Here is a 10,563-nt window from a genome sequence, read left to right as displayed (position 1 = left end):
CACCCATGGTCCCTATGCTCTCAATTTACTAAGGAGATCCTTTTTTTGTTCTACTCTCCATGTAGAATAGATTCATGTATGTCTCTCTTAGGGTCCTCTTTGTTGTCTAGGCTCTCTGGGATTGTGAATTGTAAGCTGGTTTTTCTTTGCTTTACGTCTAAAAGTCACTTATGAGTGAGTACATATAATATTTGTCTTTCTGGGTTTGGGTTACCTCACTCAACATGATATTTTCTAGATCCATTCATTTGCCCGCAAATGTCAAGATGTCATTTTTTTTCTGCTGTGTAGTACTCCATTGTGTAAAGGTACCACATTTTCCTTATCCATTCTTTGATTAAGGGGCATTTAGGTCGTTTCCAGGTTCTGGTTATGACAAATAATGCTGCTATCAACATAGTTGAGCACATGTCCTTGTTGTATAATTGAGCATCGTTTGGGTATAAACCCAAAAATAGTATTGCTGGGTCTTGAGGTAGGTTGTTTCCTAATTTTCTGAGAAATTGTCATACTGATATCCAAAGTGGCTGTACCAGTTTGCACTCCCACCAGTAATAGAAGAATGTTCCCTTTACCCCACATCCTCCCCAGCCTAAGTTGTCATCAGTGTTTTTGATCTTGGCTATTCTGAAAGGTGAAAGATAGGATCTTAGAATTTTTTGATTTGCATTTCTCTGATTACTAAGGATGTTGACATTTCCTTAAGTGTCTTTGTCTTTCAGTCATTTGAGATTTGTCTGTTGAGAGTTCTCTGTTTAGGTCTGTACCCCATTTTTATTGGATTATTTGTTCTTTTGATGACCAATTCCTTGAGTTCTTTGTATATTTTGGAGATCAGCCTTGTGTCTGATGTGGAGATGGTGAAGATCTTTTCCCAATCTGTAGGTTGCCATTTTGTCTTATTGACTGTGTCCTTTGCTTTACAGATGCTTTTCAGTTTCAGGAGATCCCATTTATTAATTTTTTTCTCTCAGTGTCTTTGCTGCTGGGGTTATATTTAGAAAGTGGTCTTCTGTGCCAATGCGTTCAAGTGTACTTCCCACTTTCTCTTCTATGAGGCTCAGTGTGGTTGATTTTATGTTAAGTCCATTGATCCATTTGGACTTGAGTTTTGTGCATGGTGATAGATATAGATCTATTTTCATTCTTCTACATGTTGATACCCAGCTATGCCAGCACCATTTGTTAAATATGTTTTGTTTTTTTCCATTTTATATTTTTTGCTTCTTTGTCAAAAATCAGGTGTCCATGGGTGTGTGGATTGATATCTGGGTCTTCAATACGATTCCATTGGTCCTCCTGTCTGTTTTTATGCCAGTGCCAGGCTGTTTTCAGTACTGTAGCTCTGTAGTAGAGTTTGAAGTCAGTGATTGTGATGCCTCCAGAAGTTTCTTTATTGTACAGGATTATTTTGGCTATCCTGGTTTTTTTTTTTTTTTATTTCTAGGCAGAGCGTTTCCCTGGATAGTGACTACACGGGGTAGTTTATGGCCTCTACCAAGGCTTGCCTAATCCCACACCCACACTATAAGCAGGTAGCCAGCTTCTAAAATATAGCTTATTTAAATTGTGCAAGTTTTGAGTCTCTTCTACTTTTTTATCTGAAAGAATAGTTATATCATAAGTTATCACTCAAATCATAATAAAGCGTGTGTAAAATATAAAGGTCTTCTGCTGAAATACAGTGAGCAAATGCTAGGCTGTGACAATATGTTCATATGCTGTGGGATAATGCTCTTGTACACTATAAAGATTTGTCACTCATATTCATTTAATAAAAGCTGATTGGCCAGTAGCCAGGAAGAAAGTATAAGTGGGGGTCACCAGACTAGGAGGATTTTGGGAAGAGAAAAGGCAGAGATGCAGTTGCCAGCCAGACACAGAGGAAGCAAGATAAGAATGTCAGGTACCAACCCACATGGCTAAGCATAGATAAAAATTACGGATTAATTTAAATTGTAAACACTAGTTAGTAATAAGCCTGAGCAATAGGCCAAACAGTTTATAATTAATATAAGCCTCTGTGTGTCTATTTGGAACTAGAAGGCTGTGGAACTGGGCAAGACAGAAACATCTGTCTACATTCATGATATTGGTAATTTTCCCTAATAACTTGGAAATGAAAGCCAGCAGCTCCTACACATTCGCAAGGAAACTTTCATACTGGTATACTATAAGCTGCCAAAAATAATATATTTTTCTTTTTTGAAAATAGATTCTTTTCTTATACAATATATTCTGATTAGAGTTTCCCCTCCCTCTACTCCTCCCAGTTCCTCCCCCACCTCCTCTCTCCTGTGGATCTGCTCCCTTTCTTTCTCTTATTAGAAAAATACAGGCTTCTAAGAGATAACAACTAAACATGATAAAAATAAAATATAATACGATGAAGAAAAAGCTATCATGTTGAAGTTGGACATGGCAACCCAACAGGAGTAAAGGAATCCCAAGAGCAGGCACAGAGTTGGAGACCCACTGGTTCTCACAGTCAGGTGCCCCATAAAAATCCTAAGCTAATAGCTATAGTGTATATGCAGAGAACCTGATGCAACCTGTGTAAACCCTGTGCTTGCTGCTTCAGTCTCTGTGAGCTCATATGAGCCTTGCTTCGTTTTTAGAGGGCTGTGTTCTCCTGGTGTTCTCCATCCCCTCTGGCTCTTAAAATAGTTCTGCCTCCTCTTCCACAGGATTCCCTTAGCTGGGAGCAGGGGGGACAGATTGATGGAGACTTTCAATTTAGACTCCACCTGCATAAGGTCTGGGTGCTGCCAGAGGAAGCCTCTCTGATGATGGCTAGATAAGGCACTGGTCTATGAGTACGGCAGAGCATCACCAAAGATCGTTTAATTGTTTTATCTTTCTTTCCTTTTTTCATGTAGGGTTTGATTTTTACCCTAGGTCTCTGGGCTATCTAGTCTCTGGTTCTTGGTTACTCAAGGAGAGCTGGTTCTGAGTTCCTTCTCGTGGAGCCGGCCTTAGGTCAAATCAGCATTGGTTGGCTACTCCCACAAATTCTGTGTCACCATTTCCCTAGCGTATTTTGTAGGTAGCACATATAGTAGTCCAAAGGTTTTTGCGGCTAGGTTGGTGTCCACGTTTCTCTTTGGTCGCCTGCAGAGTACCTTCCCTCACCAAAGAGACTAGAGTAGGAGTGATGACTCCATTCAGGCACCAGCTCAGCTTCTCCAAAGAGTTGTGTAGGTGTTGTCCTTGGCAATGGGGCCCCACTGTGAGTTTGCAGAGAGGATCATTTTGTCTTAGTGTACAGCTTGGATTATTTGTGGATTTCCATGGGAGTCCCCTGGCCAACAACTCAACTGAATGCAACCTAGTCCCTCCAGTAGGAGCCTCAAAAAGGGAAAAAACTCGTAGAAAGATATTCAAAGCAGTTTGGAAAATTGGGATTTATTAATGCCTTTCTGGGAAATTCTGACTTTCCAACATGTTGCGATTTCTCCACGTGTATGATGGTTTCATATTTTTGCCTTCACACACCCTCAATGTCTATTAAATGTTGGAAATTAATGCTAGCACTCCCCCTAGTGGTAGCATTTGTCATTACCCTACATTATAACTTCAAAACTGGCTTCCTACTCCCAACTATTTCTCTCCAACTTCCTCCAGAAGCCAGATAGCCGACCAGCAGAATAAGCCGCACGATCCTAAAGCAGTTCACTAGCTTTGCTTGGTCTTTCTGGGAGCTCCGACAGTCAATTGACTAATCACTGCGCTAAGTTCATTATGTGCTATGAGACACAGGAACAGCCTGACAGCTAAGGAAAGATAGGCAAAATAATCACAGCTCAGTATAAAAAGTGTTATCACAGGGAAATAAGCAGCCAACAAACCAGAGGTAAAAGTCTTCCTGACAGGAAATTCAGAGAAAAGAACCTGAGCTTCAGTGGGTGCAATTTGTGCCACGTGGAATACTCGGTTTGTGTGTGGAGAGGCGTGACGCTGTTCTGTGATGCACCTTGGGTAGCAGCCCTGTGGAGAGAACCTGCGAGCCTGGGGCTGTGAGGCCTTCCAGTCCCCTGGAAGGGAACCTGAAAGCAGATTCTTCCTGAGCCGATCCTCGAGATGACTGCAGCTCTGGGCAACACGTGTAATCGGGGACCTTCTGAGCTAAGCTTGCTTCCGGGCAGCTCAGATGGATCTGTCCATGTTCCTTGCTGGATCCCGCAATGAACAAACTGTTATGCTGTTCATCAGTGTTACAGAATTCTTGTGGTTCCATTTAAATTCTGCACACATTTTGCTGAGATTTGTCGCTGATTAAATAAGGGTGCCACTAAGCATGTCAAATTCGAGAGAGCGGGCTGAAGGGCTGTGAAGGAAGGATAGGAGGCTTGCAGCACAAAGAACCTGCATCCAGTTTCCCAAAGTTAGAAGAGGTAAGGGGTAATCTGAAACCTGAGTGATTAGGAAAATTGCGTTTTCTTGATATGTCAATATTAAAGTAACTGTATATACGCATCTAAAGATGAAAAATTTAACCTTTATTCCAGAGTCTAACCAAGACCAGGACACGAACCTCCCCAGGCAATTATTAACTGATACTAACAATGAACTGAACAGTGTCCCCAAGTTCAGAATTCTATTCACTAGTAATAATAGAAAGGAAAATTACAGAGTCCAAATTTTATCAAATACCTAAAGCTGCCAAAGCAGTAGCTGATGATAAATATGAACTTTGTAATCAAACAGACTTCAAATCTAGCTCTTGCTCCACTAAGCAAACATGTTACCTACATTGCTGTATTTTAGATACGAAAGGCCGCATGCTCAGAAGAGATCGGCAAGTCTCACTAAGCAAAAGTAAGGAACACTTTTATATAAGTTAAAAATATAAACAGAAAAAAAACCTTAAAGTAGGCACTAATCGCATTATAAGATTAACCTGTGAAAGACACAACTTCTCTTTTCTCTTGAGATGTGACAGCAGGAACAAAGGTCCCTGGTTAGGAATTCAAGAGAGTCCTTGCCAGAATGGGCACTTCAAAGTCTATTTTCTGGGAATCAGAGACCTGCCACTGAGGGTAAATAGCTCCATTCTCTACATTCTGGATGGCACAAGGGAGAAAATCACTTAACCTGAATAGAACGACTGACAGACTTATGGAAGCCACATAGTGGCTTCATGCCACTTAGGTAGTAAACTAACCACTCTTTTCTTCCATGTAGTTTTATATCACACATTCTCCAAGAATTAGTGAGTATCCTTGGGTTACAAGTGCATGCATATTATGTATGTACAAAAAAATGACAAAATCAGTCTATGGATGAAAACAAAACCAAAAAAAAAGATTAGTCTTCAAACTGGAAGAAACATTACCTAGAAGAACCAACATAGAAAACACAATCCTAGAACCTTTGGACCAGGACCACAGAGCTACCACTCACAGATTATACTGTGCTCGATAGATACTGGGTAAGTAGATGATAGAAAAATAGAGATAGATAGATAGATAGATAGATAGATAGATAGATAGATAGATGATAGAATATTAGATTCTTAATCTCACCCTGAAATTCTATTGCTATTTTGAATAGAGCTTTGGGGAACTTAAAGACTTAAGTAAGCAGGTAGATGCAGTGAGTGACATTTCTAAGCTTGGGTTTCTCAAGGATACTGGCGTATAGCTACAGAGGATGACTGGGACAGGTACAGGGAGTCAGATACGGATGTGTAGCTTCAGAAAATAAGGCAAGAACTAAAGGGCATCCATGGAGACATTCTCTGAAGAGCTTGTCTCTCGACTCTTCAAAATAGTTTCTATTTCTTCACATTTTCTTCACCCCTCTGCAAATCTATTGACTTGAGAAAGTGAAATAATATTGGCGAGAATCTTGACACAGCACAGAACTCATGTGCTGATAGTGTTTAAAAGCAGCAAAGGGTTTGATTTTCCCCAGGCCCCAGCTCCCTGGTCTTTTGCCCCATCACAGCTCACTCAGGCCTGTTCTACAGTTTCCCTGTGCTCATCTCTGAGTGCTGCTACTGCTGCTATGCCCCTCTCCCCCCAAGTCGGAGGCCAAACATTCATCCCTCTTTGTTATGAACAACGATATTATTATCTTAATGCATGTGTGAGTGTGTTTGTGGGGGAAATGGTGCAGGCACAGGTGTGTGCAGCTGGAGGACAGAGAGCATCCTCAAGTGTCATCTTTAGAGCACTGTTCACGTCCTTGACCTTGAGATAGGGTCTCCCACTGAGCTAGACTCACCGGGCAGACCAGGCTAGCTGGCCACTGAGCCCCAGGGGGCCTTCTGGCTCTGCTAGTACAGTGCTGAGATCACAAGCAAATGCCACCATGGCCAGCACAGGCCTAAAATATGGTTCTAGGAATCAAACCCTGGTCCTCACATTTGCAGGACCCTTCAACAAGGCAGTGGCTTTGTTCTGGAAACTTCATCTTACACTCACTTTCAAAGAAGTCATTGAAAACCGGGCATAGTCGTGCTTTAATTCAGCACTCAGGAGGAAGGGCTAGGCAGATGGATCTCTGTGAGTTCAAGGCTAGTCTGGTCTACACAGTGAGTTCCAAGACAGCTAGGGCTACATAGTGAGATCCTCTCTCAAATTAAGAAGAAAAGAAAACAAAAACAGTAATGGAAATGAAGCAAAACCATAAGTACATGGGAAGATGCATTAATGCCCACTGTGTTAATGCTTATTATGATCCCAAGGCACAGGTACAACTTAGTCATCATTTACAGAGTACCTGGTGCTTTCCAGAACTCTGAAATTCTCTAGGAAGGACATATAAAATGCCATCTCAATCCTAATGACATGCTACTATACCCACAGACCATCCCTCGCTCATTCCACATCACCTCAGTAAAACATGAAATCAGCTGGGGCTCATGTGGCTATCTCAGTGTGCCTAACAAGCCAGGACAGAGTGGAGAAGACAAAGCCTGTACGTCTGAAGGATAGCTCAGAGTTTAGTAGGCAAGACAGCTGTGGGACAGCTCCACGCAGGGCAGCACAGAAGCAAGAGGGTCAGAGGAGGATGCAGAGAGCACCGGGGAGCAAGACAAACCAGGAACATGAAGGAAAGGTTCAATAGCGTTTAGTGTGTGGGTAAGTGTTCCGGAACACCTGAGTGAGTTCTGAGGTTGATTTGGGAAGATTTAGAGAGTTCTGGATGCTTATACCAGAAAAGGTATCTGATTTTTTAAAAACTAGAAAATGAGAGATAAAGGTTTTTTTTTTTAAAGAAACTATTAATAATATAAATCTAGTGCTTTGAAACAGCGACTGCAGACAGAGCTGTGCCAGCAGGAGGCTCCTTGTCAAGATTACTACAACAGTGTAAACAAGAAATAATGAGAAGCCTATCTGCAGATTAGTAACAGTGGGAAGAGGAAATGAAAGGGGGTCAAGGAGCTTGTCAGTGCTGTAGAGAATGGCCAGGGGAGCTTTGGAACCCTGAGAAAAAGAACAGACACTCCTGTCAAAACAGAAGTAAGAGAGCCATTTTCACGTTTGAAAAAAGGAGACCGGTTGTTGTGTGAACATAAAGACTTAAAGTAGAGATGTCTAAAAGCAATTAGCATGTCCAGCCTAAAGCACCAAGGAAGCTGGGAAGGAGGAAGGAGTGTGAGAGGAAGGAGGGGGAGAAGAAGGAGGGAGGGATGAAGGAGGAAGGAAGGAAGAAAAGTAGGTGGAAGGAAGGGCCACAGTGATGAACACGGAGGTGATAAAGGCTAGAAAAGCTCACAGCTACAGAAAAATTTTATAAAAGGTTAGGTATTTGGAAGGTTTGGTTTGTTTGATTTTGCAAGGAGACTACTAATAACCTTAAAGATGTTTAAGTAGAAAGGTAAATGTTAGGAATAGTCCTAAAAATGAGCCTCTCCGCCGACACAAATAATCCCAATCAGACCAAATTAAAAGATATCCAAGTTTAATTTGACGTCTGCGCTCTCAGGTGGCCCGAGGAGGGAGGGTACAGAAAGACGACAAGACCACCGAAGAGGAAGAGGGAAGACCACGTGTTTATTTTCTGGGGAGCAGTTTAAATAGCCTGTGGAAGTGGTCTTGACCTTTCCTGGGGAGGGGTCAAGATTTGATGGGCTCAGGGGGAGGGAGCTTCCAAAGATGGAGGCCAGAGGCAGGGATTACAGTAAAGATGGAACCCAGTGAATTACAAAATGAAGAGTGGGTAGTGAGAAAGTGGAATAGGCCAGGAATGGTATAAAATTAAACAAACCAGCACTCGGAAGGCATAGGCAAGCAGATCTCTTGAGTTTAAACCAGCCTGGTCTACATACTGAGTTCCAGGACAGCCAGGGCTATGTAGAGAGACCCTGTCACAAGCAACAACAACAACAAAAAAGCATGTGGAAGAGAGAGAATACGCTATACTTTGGAAAGTTGAATAAGCTACCATTATTCAATATTAAATCACTGAAGTCAAGAAGAGCTGGTGAATGCTATGGGAACACAAAGAAGACTGGCATAGCTAAACAGAAGCACACCAACAAGGGATGGTGGCACAAAATAGATTATACTTTTAATACACAGAATACAGAATTTTTTTTTAGAATGCAGAGTTTGTACATGATCAAAATGTAAATTTGTAAAGTAGGGTTAGAGAGATGGTTCAGCAGGCAAAGACAATTGCCTCCAAGCATGCCCACTTCAGCTCAGTTCCCAGAGCTCATTGCGGTTAAGAAAGAGAACTGAGCCCTTCAGATTCTCCTAACCTGCACACTCTCTCTCACACACACACACACACACACACACACACTAATACACACACTCAAGCGCATTCATGTACACACACACTAAATGTAGTAAACAATTTTAAATATGTAAAACAAAAAGTACTATAAAAAATAAAAACTGTGTAACAATGATCTTTACAAATCTCTCGGGATCCAATTAATAATAAGCAGAGTGACCTGAATCCAGAACACCAAACTGCTGATCCTCAGCGATGGTCAGGGAAACAAAGATCACACAATCACGTGTCCTTGCACCACCATAGATCAGATTTAAGTCTGGTGACTCTGAGCCTGAGTCTCCACACCCTGTCACTCAGAGGTCCAGTCAGTTTGTAAATATGAGTTGCTCTGTTCCCAGAGCAGCCCAAAGTGTGATCAATCAGGATGGAGTCAGAAGATACAGCGAGACTACAGAGGCAAAGCCAGCCAGCTGTGGAGCAGAACTTTTAAGTAAGACACAGCAGGAGGAACTTGGGGGACAGCGAACTCTTCTACTCACTGTCTGGAGTGATGGATATATGATTTTTTAAATTGGACTAAGGTCATAAACTTAAAGATAAAATATAATTTTGAAAAGTTGAGTTGGTTGTCAGTTGGAGACGTCCCTTTTCTCAAACAGCCTTCATGTGCTAGTTACTCTGCCCCTCAGCACCAGCGCTCAGAGCCCCAGGTCAGGCAGCCTCTAAGCACTGGTCCTCAGGGGCTGCAGCCCTGCTGTCTGTGGAGGACACTGTGAGACCCAGAGCCACTGGGACTGTGTTCAGGCACACACATCCAGAGGGACAGTGAGAGTTGTTCCCCAACAGTGACTACATGGCTCCCTGATCACAGCAGCTGAAAGGGACTCTGGCAGCTTTTGAGCACCCTTAACAAAAGTGTTTCCGTGTCCTAACCATCAGTGTTGCCTTGTTAGCATGGGCTGGCTCTATCAGCCTTGGATGTCTCATAAGCACCTGTGCAGCAGGGGTCATTGAAAGAACTTTTATGTAGCCACCAACTCTCCATGAGCAAAAATAAAAAAAAAAATAAAAAAAAAAAACAGGGGAAAAAGGTGCATAAATTATACAGCATTTACAATTACAATATAATCATACAATTATACAATTGATACAACAGAATACTCAACAGTAAGAAAAATAAACTGCAGATAAAGGCACTGGAGATAGCTTCAAGGATGACTCAGCAACTAAGGCCACTCTTCCAGAGGACATGGGATCAATTCCTAGAATCTAAATGGCAGCTCACAACTCTCTGTAATTCCAATTCTACGAACTTTGATAAGCTCTCTGGCTTCCATGTGTTACATACACAAATGCAGTCAAAACACCCATATACATGAAATAAATAAATAGAGGCACCGTGAACGATCAACACACAGAACTAAGGTGGAAACACATGAAGGGTATACATTGGGAGTCTCTTCACACAAGCTTACTAATAAACAAAACTGAACTAGTAGAAAGGACAGAAAACTGTGTGGTAAAATCACAAAAGTGCAAGGAAATTATCAGGCTGTAAAAGAGAAGAGTGGGGAAGAGGAAAGCTCCAGAGCAACTGAAACATCTTTACTAAGTGGTTATCTGTAACTCGGCTTTATACAATTGATGTGCTTTTCTCTATTCGATATATTGTAATAAAAGATAAGAAAATAACTACTTAAAAGAACTCTTGGTGCCAGCTTGGAGCGATGGGTTTGTAGATGACCTATGACAGTACAAATGTCACAGGAGGAGTCAGGCAGGGCTGTGATTGGACAACCAGCCAGCAGGAATGCTATTTATTCAGTTCTCAGCACAGGACACAGAGCATTCTGGGTAGAGGTGAAA

The sequence above is a fragment of the Microtus oregoni genome, unplaced genomic scaffold, assembly GCF_018167655.1.
Source record: "Microtus oregoni isolate MIOR12 unplaced genomic scaffold, Mior012 000000F_ref0000247, whole genome shotgun sequence".
In the NCBI taxonomy this organism is placed as follows: Eukaryota; Metazoa; Chordata; class Mammalia; order Rodentia; family Cricetidae; genus Microtus; species Microtus oregoni.
Note: the sequence above shows the minus strand (reverse complement) of the source record.